The sequence below is a fragment of the Hyperolius riggenbachi genome, chromosome 10 (assembly GCF_040937935.1).
Source record: "Hyperolius riggenbachi isolate aHypRig1 chromosome 10, aHypRig1.pri, whole genome shotgun sequence".
In the NCBI taxonomy this organism is placed as follows: domain Eukaryota; kingdom Metazoa; phylum Chordata; class Amphibia; order Anura; family Hyperoliidae; genus Hyperolius; species Hyperolius riggenbachi.
Genome location: NC_090655.1, coordinates 133,128,386 through 133,142,184, shown reverse-complemented (window position 1 = coordinate 133,142,184; position 13,799 = coordinate 133,128,386). Strand labels below are relative to the sequence as shown.

The 13,799-nt window shown below is 44.6% G+C and overlaps 1 protein-coding gene across 4 annotated transcripts in view; it reads right to left on the bottom strand.

The window, feature by feature from the left end:
- The window catches only part of MACROH2A2 (macroH2A.2 histone), a 67,000-nt gene that overhangs the window by 27,443 nt on the left and 25,758 nt on the right, over positions 1-13,799 (bottom strand). The window contains exon 2 of one of the 4 annotated variants that reach the window (XM_068258161.1): positions 3,966-4,022. The exons of 2 other annotated variants lie outside the window; for them this stretch is intronic. The gene's annotated coding sequence lies outside the window, so the exon portion shown is untranslated. Of the gene's footprint in view, positions 1-3,965; positions 4,023-4,323; positions 4,348-13,799 lie in introns of those variants that run through there. One more of the 4 variants, XM_068258162.1, reaches the window with a different exon arrangement.

Genomic DNA, 13,799 nt, shown 5'->3' with positions numbered 1-13,799 from the left:
CCAAAGTGTGATGTCATGGCCAAGGTCCTGACAATTTGCGGTCCGTTAATCTTATGACATTATGGGAAATAACAGCTTTTTCCAACTGCCAATCAAGCAGAAATTTCCCTCTGTGCATAGAACTCACAAACATGCCGTACAGATCTCCTGGCAGAACTAAAGAGGTCACAACCAGTGACAAATTACAGAATGTAAATCAGAGAGAGGAAAGATTTTACCATGGGCAAATGCTGACTAAATAATGTATGAGGGCTTGTTCACACCTAGGGCGTTTTGCGTTTTTTTTTAAGCGCTGGCAATTTGAAAAAAATGTCCCAAAACGCTTGTGCAACGATTCCCTGTGAGAGAGTTCACATCTGAGCGGTTCGTTTCCGATCCACTCAGCAAAGCGCTGCCTGTACCATTTTTAGGGCGATTTTACTACAATGGAAGGTATTGGAAAAACAGAAAATGCTCACAAAATTGATTTGTGCAGCGACTGCATTTGCTCTTTTAAGAATAAATACATTGTATTTATTCTTTTCCGGGTCAAAGAGTTAACTTCCTGACTTGTGTCAGGAAGTAAAAAAACAAATCGCTCTGCAAAAGCGCCGGGAGGGGAAAAAAAATCACAAAAGCTGGCCTCAGCAATTGCGATTTTAGATGTGAACGAAGCCTCAAAGAATATTGTAAACAATAAGCAATTTTATTCATTATTCGTTCATTTTATTCATTATGTTATTTTCACTAAGGTTCCTCTTTAAGCTGAAAGACAAATGACATTTTGAAAGTTTAGGAGCCTTATTTCACTGTTTCTCTGGTGTTGTAGCTTCTATTTACTTTTCAGAAAACTGACTGAATATGGGTTACTGTATGAAGAAACCACTTGTAGAGGCATGTGGGGGGTGTAACGTCCCCACTCCGCCTTGTGTCAGGTGAAGGTCGCAGCTCTAAAAAACACTTTTCCACTTTAATAGCGTAAAGTTAGACCCCCTCATGGGGTGATAAGAGATACTAAAAAGAATGACAGGAAGCGCCCCCAAAATACGTATGTTCCCAAAAACAAGTGGGACCCCTTGTGGAATCATACAGATACTAAATACAATGTCATAACGTGTACAGTTCAAACAATGATTTATTGACCACAGGTTTCACAGTGTAAGCTGCTTCATCAGGTCAAATACTGTGTGAGCTTAACAGTGCCAAAAGTCACCGTCGATATGTGAGGGGGTTTGAAGCGATCGCAGAATGGGACTACTGAAAAGTTTCAAGAGGGCTAATATTATATATACCTATGTTGATTTCATCATGTAACATGTCACTTCAGGTATGCCTATTTCTTTTTTGTAGCTTGCGATATCAGTTCTGCACACCAGGTGGTCCCACTTCCACAGTTCTATTTTGTCTCCCTCACCAATTTATGTAGCCCGCAAAATCTTCATTACCATTACAGCATCAATAAAGAGCTAATGTAGCAAAATGAAGAGGGCCCAATGCAGGCTTAGTAAGATTCAGGGGGCCTGGTGTAGTCACAACCTCTGCATACCTTATTTTTGTCCCCTGACACGGTTGATGTAGGTGTTAGTTATTCGCCGTTCTGAATCACTAATGACTGATCTGCATTGTTCTTAAAGTGACTTCTTGGAGTTCTAGCACTAGGACGTCTCCTGCTCAAGACCTGTACACAGGCTATATTGAGGTCGCCTGACAGGGATTGGGACCCAATCCCTCGGGTGACATCGCTGGGACCAACAGGCTAGCAATGCTTCACTTGCAATGCGGTGGAGCGGAGGGCCGATAGAGTGACGCAAACATGACATCACACAGTGGGCGGGGTGAGTGGCGAGCATAAAGCTATCAGCCATCACTCAGCTGAGTTGATTTGCCTGGCAGATCACTGGCTGGGCTGCAGTCTGAGGATGCTGTACACACTCGATTATCGGCAAAGACAGTCATTATCGGACACTTCAGCCGACTCTGATCTATGGCCTTAATCCTACCCCACACCTCATTAGAACAGACTGCTTGGAATAGCACGGGGCAGCCCAGTGGCATAGTGGCTACCGCTCTCGTTTTTGTAGCAATGGGTCAGCAGTTCGTATTCCAGCCAGGGCACCATCTGCAAGGAGTTTGTATGTTCACCCAGTGTCTGCGTGGGTTTCCTCCGCACACTCCGGTTCCCTCCCACATCCCAAAAACATACAGATAAGTTAATTGGTTTCCCCCTACATAGGCCTTAGACTACGATACATACACTACACAATACATACATAGACATACGATTATGGAAGGGATTAGATTGTGAGCCCCTCTGAGGGACAGTTAAGTGACAAGACAATACCCTCTAAACAGCACAGCGTAAGATGTTAGCTATATAAAATACTAAATAAAAATAATAATAATATGTGTTGAGCAGAATTTCTCCACAGCAATCATTCCAAAATGGTCACCAAAAACAATCAAGAATGATCATTTGGGATGGCACAAGTTTAAAATGTGTACATTGGTAAAGACAAGGAACTTTCTCCCATTGCTCACTAACAGTCCATACACCTTCCTCTGCATGCATGATTTTATAGTGAATCACCTCCGGCATGACAAGAGCAATGGACTGAACAGTCTCCATAACAGCTAAACTGTAGGCAAAGCACAAAAAAGACCTGCCAACTTTCATCTCACAAGTGAGGCCTCCTCTGGCCCAGGTTTGTTCTATTTACTCCATGGACCTCTAATCCATGTCACCACCAGGACTGCAGCCAAGATACAACATGGCAGCTATAACCTTCCACTACTGGTAACTGGTAATCAGGTAAGGTAGGGGAGCATCACTGATTGACAGGACTGCTATCCAATAACCTTCCCTGTAACTAGAAGTGGCAGAATACAATGCTTTTGAAGGGTTATGGCACTTGCTGGATATCCACTGCATGCTGGGGGCACAGAAAGGATTCAGAGGCATAAACAGCTGGACCAGGGACCATCAGGCTCCCACAAAGGTAAGTATGTGGGTTTCTTATTTTAGCCTGGAGATACAGCTTAAACATTTTTTCTAATCTACATTTACTTGATGGATAGAATATTCTTTTTTTTTTTTTTTTACATTTACGGCACACAGACAAGCATAATTAAAGCTAATGAGAATGTCTGGCTGGGGTAATGTTTAAAATTGTAATCCACATTTTCAAGAAAACAAAGCAATGAAGGCAAGCTTTCAAATAATGCCGCCATCAGTGGCGTAGCTAAGGAGCTGTGGGCCCCGATGCAAGTTTTACAATGGGGCCCCCCCAAGCACTCTATACGTAACAATTGATATGGCGCACCAAAACCTGCCAAGGGCAACAACAGTGTCAGAGGTGCAAGAAAAGGATGGAGAACAGTTTGTTAAGGATTACCACTATTCAAAGTATCTATAGAAGTGATTATTATGAGCACAGGACCAATAGAGAGCTAATACTGTAGTTGAGGGAGGGCCCTTCAGGGCCCCTCTGGCTCAAGGGCCCCGATGCGGTCGCTACCTCTGCAACCCCTATTGCTACGCCCCTGGCCGCCATCCACATTCCTCAGCGTATATATAAAGTACACCTGTCAAGGGAGAGCTATAGGAGCAGCAATTACTGAGCTCAATGAGAAAATGCCATAATAATGCAGGTTGTGCTAAACTAAAATGAATGTAGAAGAATTGGCCTCCCCGGGGCGCTGTTCCTTAGTGCTCCATCATAAAGAGTCTTGCCTCCAGAAATTAGGCAATTGAGATAACTTCCTTATTAGAAAAAGATCAATGAATGAGTTTTATATAAGGTTGTTACTGCCAGATACCCTGGAAATTACAGGTAAACTAATGGCTGCACCTAATGCACAAGAGCGATAAAACAGAAGGATAATTAATCAAGTGGTTAAATATACTCACAGTTCTCCAAGAACACTTTTCTGGTGTCTATTAATGAAATATGAATCTTTGCTAAAAATCGATTCAAGTGTATAGTCACCTGTCACAGTTAATGATCCTTTCGGGCTCATGTAATGAAAAGCCTCTTTATAGGATCCTAGGATGATTAAACAGAAAATAGATTCTGTAGGACGGAGAAAAATACTGCTAAATTCTTAATGCTTGTACATTATTTTTTCACCTTATAATTCATGGGTGAACCTAGCGGAGCATGGAATTGCGGTTATAAACAATGAATAAACAATGTGCTTGACAAAGGAAACAAAACCTTTAACTAGAAGAATTAGCAATTGTGTTTGAGCAAGAAGTATTTTCCAAGATAGATTTGCATTATAAAAACAATGTACTTTTCCTCTTCAAGCACACTGCTGAAACACAGATTATGTGAGCTATCTTACCTGCCAAATATGTCTAATTGTATCTGAGCAGTCCAGCTGCAATAGACAAAGTGGGGAAGCTTCCTGGCTACCTAGGTATGCAGATTAGTGTTGTCCGGATCATGAACGATTCGGATCTTTGATCCGAATCTATTTTATGAGTCGATCATCCGAATCATCAAAATGAACGATTCGGATCGCAAAAGGGGCGGGGCCAGGAGCGACACGCCCCCTCTCAGCGGGCAGCGGGGTCCTGGAAGCAGAGCAGAGATGGATCGCTCTGTTAGAAGGGAGGCAGCCTTGCAGGGAGACAGGTAGATGGGAGAGAGGGGACATGGGTGCCACTGCCAGATATGTGTAGAGCACACATACTGGCTGCAATGTGCTGCTCATTACAGGCTGTCTGTTCCGTAGTGCTGCACAGTGAACACATGGGAAGCTTTTGGCTCAGCACAGCTCAGTAACTTTGCAGACAGTGTGATTGAAAGGCAATATAATCCTCCTGCACTCGGCACTAAACAGCTGCACTTATCTTCTGGGAATGCTTTCTTTCACTGTGCGACCTTTTCTTTCAAAGTGTACAGATGAACATATAGGTGAAATATATGTAAAGCATATGATTGCAGCATGTGGGTATTGTGTGCAAACATTTCTGCTCTCTGCTCGTCCCTCCTCCCTTCTCTGTCCACTCCCTGCCCTCTGTCCATCTTCTCCCCTTCTCTGTGTGTCCACTCCCTCCCCTTCTCCTGCCCACAGACCTGTCCTGCTGTTCATTTCACCCCCGAATGCTTCCGGTAGTAAAATGATCCGAGATTCGGATCAAAGATCCGGATCTCTTCAATGATCCGATTCGAATCATCCGGATCATTGAAAAGATCCGAACTTCCCTCATGAGCACAGCTCCGCCTGCTTCCCGCAGCACATTGATGACATCATCATTGTTTTCTCTCTGCTTCAAATAAGCTGCAGATGTTACAGTACATATACAGCACTAAGCAATGCTCTGTCTACAGCCTGATTGGATAATGGTGTACAGCCTCTCAGTTTGAGTGCTAATTAGTAGGCTGTTATAGAAAGACACAAATAGTTTGACCCTGCTGTGCTGTATTATTAGGACAGTCTTTCTCACACCTTCTCACTGTCCTCCTGACTCCCCAATGGTGCATGTTTTGCAGGCAGCCTCACCTATGCACAGGTGGGCTAATTCGTGTCTCAGCTACATGAAATCCACCTGGCTGAAACACTAATTACCCCTCCTGTGGTTAGGTGAGGTTGCATGTAAAACATGCACCATTGGGGGGTCACTAGGACAGGTTTGAGAAACACTGTACAGTATTAGGCTGTGGACTGTTTTGAGGGACAGGTATACAAATAAATGGTTCTGTGTGATGCATAAATACTCTTATAGAACTTGAACCCTCTTTCTACCCAATATGAGAAATCAGTATTGGGTAAACTAGAGCAGCTCTTTAAAAGGAACCTGAGGTGAGACTGATACAGAGGATGCCATGTTTATTTTGTTTTAAACAATACCAGTTTTCTGGCAGCCCTGCTTATTGCTTTGTCTTCAGTAGTGTCTGAATCACACACCGGAAACAAGCATGTGGCTAATCCAGTCAGACTTGATTCAGAGCACCTGATCTGCATGCTTATTCAGGGTCTATTTCTAAATATATTAGAGACACTTAGGATAAGGGGGACAGCCAGGCAACTTGCGTTGTTAGTAAAAAAAAAAAAAAAAGTTCTCCTCCATATCCTTCTCTTAGACAAAGACAAATAACATTTATATCGTGCTTTTCTCCTGGCGGACTCAAAGCGCCAGAGCAGCAGCCACTAGGGCGCGCTCTATAGGCAGTAGCAGTGTTAGGGAGACTTGCCAAAGGTCTCCTACTGAATAGGTGCTGGCTTGCTGAACAGGCAGAGCCGAGATTCGAACCCTGGTCTCCTGTGTCAGAGGCGGAGCCCTTAACCATTACACCATCCAGCCATCTTAGGTTTCCTTTTAACCTGTATACAGTGTTCCTCTGCAGAAAAGTAAATCTGTCTTGCTTGAATCCAGCCAGTGAGGTGTGCCCCAATAAAGTGTTAGTTGTGGAGGGTATCCCAGAGCATACTATTTGTCAAAACAACAAAAGTTTATTAGAGAGAAACCGTAACCAAGAATTGAACTTCATCCCAATCAGTAGCTGATTCCCATGAGAAATATTTTCTTTTTTCTCAAACGGATCATCAAGGGGTGTCTGTATTGCTAATATTGTGGTGAAACCCCTCCCACAGTGTGATGTCAGGACCCCATTCCTGACAGTTTCCTGTCTGTGAACCTCATTGCATTGTGGGAAATAATAGCTGTTTACAGCTATTTTCAACTGACAAAGAAGCAAGCAGCATCTCCTTCCAATGACATCACCTACCAGCAGTAAAAAAATGTCACTATGTGATAAATGTCAGATTGTAAATGAGGGAGAGGAAAGAATTTACAATGGGCAATCACTGACTAAATCATTTATACATAATTGTTGTAAAAATGAAGCACTTTTTTTTATTACATTATTTTCACTGGAGTTCCTCTTTCTAACATTAAGGTTCTACCATTAATCTCTTCCGGACAGCAGTGATTGAAATCTACGCCCTATTTAGCAGCTGTTATCCCTGGCAGGGAGTAGATTTCAATCACTCATGATGTGCGGCCCTGTCGATCTCGCCATTCGTGCTGCTTTGTTGTTGGTGCAGCATGCCTGCTCTACTGTCATAATGACTGCAGAGCTCCATGCTAGTTTTTGAGCAAGGTATCAAAACTTTAAATTAAACATAAGACAATGATAGCAAAGGGATTTACAGGATCTTCTCAAAAAATTTGCATATTGTGATAAAGTTCATTATTTTCTGTAATGTACTGAAAAACATTAGACTTTTATATATTTTAGATTCAAATACACACAACTGAAGTAGTTCAAGCCTTTTATTGTTTTAATATTGATGATTTTGGCATACAGCTCATAAAAACCCAAATTTCCTATCTCAAAAAATTAGCATATTTCATCCGACCAATAAAAGAAAATAAAACAAAAAAAGTCAACCTTCAAATAATTATGTTCAGTTATGCACTCAATACTTGGTCGGGAATCCTTTTGCAGAAATGACTGCTTCAATGCGGCGTGGCATGGAGGCAATCAGCCTGTGGCACTGCTCAGGTGTTATGGAGACCCAGGATGCTTCGATAGCGGCCTTAAAGGAAAGGTTCAGGGAGGGTGGGTAAAAAATAAAAATCAAATTCCACTTACCCGGGGCTTCCTCCAGCCCGTGGCAGGCAGGAGGTGCCCTCGCCGCCGCTCCGCAGGCTCCCGGTGGTCTCCGGTGGCCGACCCGACCTGGCCAGGCCGGCTGCCAGGTCGGGCTCTTCTGTGCTCCAAGGCCCGGAACTTCTGCGTCCCACGCCGGCGCTCTGACGTCATCGGACGTCCTCCGGGCTCTACTGCGCAGGCGCAGAAGTACTGCGCTTGCGCAGGACGTCAGAGCGCCGGCGTGGGACGCAGAAGTTCCGGGCCTTGGAGCGCAGAAGAGCCCGACCTGGCAGCCGGCCTGGCCAGGTCGGCCACTGGAGACCACCGGGAACCTGCGGAGCGGCGGCGAGGGCACCTCCTGCCTGCCACGGGCTGGAGGAAGCCCCGGGTAAGTGGAATTTGATTTTTATTTTTTACCCACCCTCCCTGAACCTGCCCTTTAAGCTCATCCAGAGTGTTGGGTCTTGCATCTCTCAACTTTCGCTTCACAATATCCCACAGATTCTCTATGAGGTTCAGGTCAGGAGAGTTAGCAGGCCAATTGAGCACAGTAATACCATGGTCAGTAAACCATTTACCAGTGGTTTTGGCACTGTGAGCAGGTGCCAGGTCGTGCTGAAAAATGAAATCTTCATCTCCATAAAGCTTTTTAGCAGATGGAAGCATGAAGTGCTCCAAAATCTCCTGATAGCTAGCTGCATTGACCCTGCCCTTGATAAAACACAGTGGACCAACACCAGCAGCTGACATGGCACCCCAGACCATCACTGACTGTGGGTACTTGACACTGGACTTCAGGCATTTTGGCATTTCCCTCTCCCCAGTCTTCCTCCAGACTCTGGCACCTTGATTTCCGAATGACATGTAAAAGTTGCTTTCATCCTAAAAAAGTACTTTGGACCACTGAGCAACAGTCCAGTGCTGCTTCTCTGTAGCCCAGGTCAGGAGCTTCTGCCGCTGTTTCTGGTTCAAAAGTGGGTTCATGCTTCCATCTGCTGAAAAACTTTATGGAGATGAAGATTTCATTTTTCAGCACGACCTGGCACCTGCTTACAGTGCCAAAACCACTGGCAAATGGTTTACTGACCATGGTATTACTGTGATCAATTGGCCTGCCAACTCTCCTGACCTGAACCCCATAGAGAATCTGTGGGATATTGTGAAGAGAAAGGTGAGAGACGCAAGACCCAACACTCTGGATGAGCTTAAGGCCGCTATCGAAGCATCCTGGGCCTCCATAACACCTAAACAGTGCCACAGGCTGATTGCCTCCATGCCACACCGCATTGAAGCAGTCAATTCTGCAAAAGGATTCCCGACCAAGTATTGAGTGCATAACTGAACATAATTATTTGAAGGTTGACTTTTTTGTTTTAAAAACACTTTTCTTTTATTGGTCGGATGAAATATGCTAATTGCGTGAGATAGGAAATTTGGGTTTTCATGAGCTGTATGCCAAAATCATCAATATTAAAACAATAAAAGGCTTGAACTACTTCAGTTGTGTGTATTTGAATCTAAAATATATGAAAGTCTAATGTTTATCAGTACATTACAGAAAATAATGAACTTTATCACAATATGCTAATTTTTTGAGAAGATCCTGTATACTTACCTGGGGCTTCCTTAACCACTTACCAACCGCCCACTGCACAGGGGCGGCCAGAAAGTGGATCCCGCAAGGACCGCCGCATGCACAGAGGCGGCGGTCCTTGTAGAGGCATGGGCGGAGTGATCGCGTCATCCGTGACGCGATCCTCCGCCGGGGACTGGCTCCGCCCCCTCGCGCTGTAACCCGCCGGCCGTTCGGAAGCGCCGGCGGGTTACTAGCACCCGGATCGCCGCATACAAAGTGTATAATACACTTTGTAATGTATACAATGTAATGACCCACTGATCACCTGTCAATCACCCATCAATCACCCCCTGTCACTGCCACCCATCAATCACCCCCTGTCACTGCCACCCATCAATCAGCCCCTAACCTGCCACTTGCGGGCAATCTGATCACCCAACCACACCAATAGATCGCCCGCAGATCCGACGTCAGATCACCTCCCAAGTGCAGTGTTTACATCTGTTCTCTACCCTAAACACCCATTAATTACCCATCAATCACCCCCTATCACCACCTGTCACTGTTACCCATCAGATCAGACCCTAATCTGCCCCTTGCGGGCACCCAATCACCCGCCTACACGCTCAGATTGCCCTCAGACCCCCCCTTATCAATTCGCCAGTGCAATATTTACATCTGTTCTTCCCTGTAATAACCCACTGTACACCTGTCAATCACCAGTCAATCACCCATCAATAACCCCCTGTCACTGCCACCCATCAATCACCCCCTGTCACTGCCACCCATCAATCAGCCCCTAACCTGCCCCTTGCGGACAATCTGATCACCCACCCACACCAATAGATCGCCCGCAGATCCGACGTCAGATCACCTCCCAAGTGTTTACATCTGTTCTCTACCCTAAACACCCACTAATTACCCATCAATCACCCATCAATCACCCCCTATCACCACCTGTCACTGTTACCCAACAGATCAGACCCTAATCTGCCCCTTGCGGGCACCCAATCACCCGCCTACACGCTCAGATTGCCCTCAGACCCCCCCCCTTATCAATTCGCCAGTGCAATATTTAAAATTCATTTATGTGGTAGGTTGTATGAGCGAGCAATAAACAGTGAAAGCTGCAGTGGTCTGAATGGAAAAAAAGTGCCTGGTCCTTAAGGGGGGTAAAGCCCACGGTCCTCAAGTGGTTAAAGGATTCCCGAGGTGACGTGACAGGATGACATAGACATGTGTATATACAGTGCCTAGCACACAAATAACTATGCTACGTTCCTTTTTCTCTTTCTCTGCCTGAAAGAGTTAAATATCCTGACTCAGACAGGAAGTGACTACAGTGTGACCCTCACTAATAAGAAATTCCAACTATAAAACACTTTCCTAGCAGAAAATGACTTGAGAGCAGGAAAGAGATAAAAAGGATCAATAGTTAATAGATTTTAGCTCTACTTCAATGAATGTGTCATTGAGCAAAGACAATAAAACAGTTAAAACTTAAAAAGTAGATTGAAACATAAAATAAAACTGTGGAATATCTTAAAAAGTCATTTTTAGGAGAAGGAAGATCGATACAATCCTTTATTTTATTAGTTTGTTTTTGCCTCGGGTGTCCAAAGGATACCAGAAGCCAAAAGGCTCTGGTAAAATTAAACCTGCACTGGGTAGGGAAAGAAAATTAGATACTTACCGCTTCTGTCGTTCCCCGCCGTCAGCCGCCGGTCTTCTATTCCTCCTGGTGTCCTGGCGACTTAGCTGACCTTTAACCTGGATTATCTTCGCTTTTGCCCGGCGCATAATAACGGGCAGAAGTACGCACACTGCCCCGCCTCCTCTGTCCTAGCGTCTACGCTCCACTGAAAAGCAAGCGTACACACGGTGCGTTCCCACATCGAATGTGCCGCTCGATTCCCGACGATTCGATTATTACCGAGCGCATTTCGATGATTTTTAGGTCGAATGCCATGTAAAGTATGGCAAATCGACCTAACGATCCATCGACCCGCGAATCAAACATGTCGGAAATAAACAAATCGGCGGGAATCGAGTGCGGGAGCGCAACGTGTGTACCCAGCATAAGTGATTAACATGCGCAGTAGCCTGCAAGTTAGCCGAGTCACAGACTTTACATGGGTTACAGCAGCACAACGGGGAGGAACAGCAGGACATCAAGCGAGCACCCGGACTAAAGTGAAATCTGCCTAGAAAATGATAAGGAATTTCTTAAAGGAATACTATCGATACTCAAGTGTTCTAAAATGACAGTGTGCAAATAATGTCTAAGTAGCTGTGTAAACATTTTCCTACTTTTCATGTTAAATATCAGAGGCAAAAGCTGTAATTTATTGAGGGTAGGATTTAGCTATATTGGGACAAATCAATTGCAGAAGGGGCGTCTGCTTCAATGCACAGCCAGAGTTGCATATCAGACTACAGAAAGCAAATATCAAACATATCAAGCTCTGAAAGCAAAAACAGTATGAAAAAGCTGTGACAATTAGTTACATTTCCTCTGTTCTCTTCAGACAGGTCAGTCAGAAACACAGGACACAGGAGCTGCAGCTGTTGGGAGCTCTCTTCTCTGTCACACACAGAGCTACACATAGAGTTAACTGATCAGGTGTGAGGGGAATGTCCCCTCTCCTCATGGCTCAGTCAACCGTCAGTTTTGGCGTCAGTAAAGTTTGAATGTATTTTGATAACAGTAAACAAAGAAGTTGCTGCTAAAATGTATACACCAGTACTTAGCAGCACTTCCCAAACAATTCCTGTGTCAATTGAAAAAAATATGTGAATCAATAGTATTCCTTTAAGCCTTGTACACAATATAGATGGTTCTTAGCTGAAGCGGTTGGTCAGGGCTGAGAATATAGCATGTGTACAGTGGTTTCCGACCCCCCAGCTGATCACCTAGAATGAGTGCAGACTGAGGCCACTGTTCTCTCACTCTGTGTCATTCTATTGTTGTCCCTCTGCCCCCTGCCCACAGAAGGCTAGCAACACATCTAGACAGACTCAGCCCCAGGAATCACCCAGGAATCGCATCCCAATCCCTGCCAGGTGACAGTCCTCATACATGTGTACAAGGCTTTAGACATAGGGCTAAATCTAAAGTGGAAGTAAAGCGTGATGAGCTCCCAAGCTTTCTTACTGATCTGTGAAGCAGCCCAGCTTATTAAAGGGCCACTATTGCGAAAAAATGTAAAATTTACAATACATGTAAACACATACAAATAAGACGTATGTTTCTTCCAGATTAAAATGAGCCATAAATTACTCTTCTCCTATGTTGCTGTCACTTACAGTAGGTAGTAGAAATCTGACAGAACTGACAGGTTTTGGGCTAGTCCATCTCCACATGGGGGATTCTCAACATGGCCTTTGTTTTTTATAAACACACTCCTTGAAACTAATTTTTACAAAGATGCTGGCCAGCCTCCCTGGGTGCTTTTGAAAATAACGAAAACCCTGAGAATCCCCCACGAGGAGATGGGCTAGTCTAAAACTTGTCGGTTCTGTCAGATTTCTACTACCTGCTCTAAATGACACCATAGGAGAAAATAAGTGTACTTCATATTTGTGTGTGTTTGTTTGCGTTTATTTAAGACCTAACTTAGTTGAAATTTGCATACTGCTTCAGCTGTCTACATCTCAATCTACTAGTTGTTTTGATCTGTAGTTTTCACTGACAGCAAGCTCTGATACTACTACAGTATATGGTAAATTTTTAAAGGTCCTGTTCACATAACCTGCATTGCACACAGTTCAGCACCGTTCAAGCCATGTTAAGAATACAGAACGGCACTGCCCCTGTAAATGATAGTGAATAGGACTGCCTTATCCAACTGCATAATATTATGCTTGAATCTTTTTTCATGGTGCACCACACCATGGGTGGTGTGCACAAGAGCTTGTTGTTCTCATGGCCATGCTCCCTGCCATGTACAAGCACAGCCACACTGTGTCTGCACAAGTACGGCCGTGTCTGGGCAGTAAGCCAAAGCCACTTGTCCATGAATGGCTCCTTGCTACTGCGCAGGCATGGCTGCACTCATGCAGGCGCAGTATGACCATGGTCGCGCATGAACAGGAGCGTGGCTGCAAACTGTTAGAGGGTTCCAGGCAAGGGCATGGTGGCAGCTTAGGCTTGTGCAGACACAGTATAGCCACGCTCCTACACAGGGAAGAGTGCAGCCAAGAGAAAATATCTCATAAGCTCTTGTTAGGTATGTTCAGAGGGTCTGTAATTGGTAACAGTGGGGTCGAGGAGGGGAAGGGAAGCCAATGGGCTATCCAGAGGCCTCCTTCAAAACTAGGTAACTATCTAACTTTTTTTTTCAGGCTGCCTGAGGTTTATTGATTGTATTTATAAAGCGCCAACACATTACACAGCGCTGGACATTAGTTAAGGTTACAGACAATATTTAGGGGTGACATACAGCAATAAGACAAAACAGGAATACATGCAAACCAGATCACACAGCACAGTATGAGTACAAGGTAATGCTTAGTAAGTCACTGGATGGGAGCATGGGGATTAGGCAAGTCGAGATCACTCAGATCCATAGGATGGGTGTGCAGTAATGGAGGTGCATGAACAGTAGGAGACATATGGAGGAGGACCCTGTCCGAAGGCT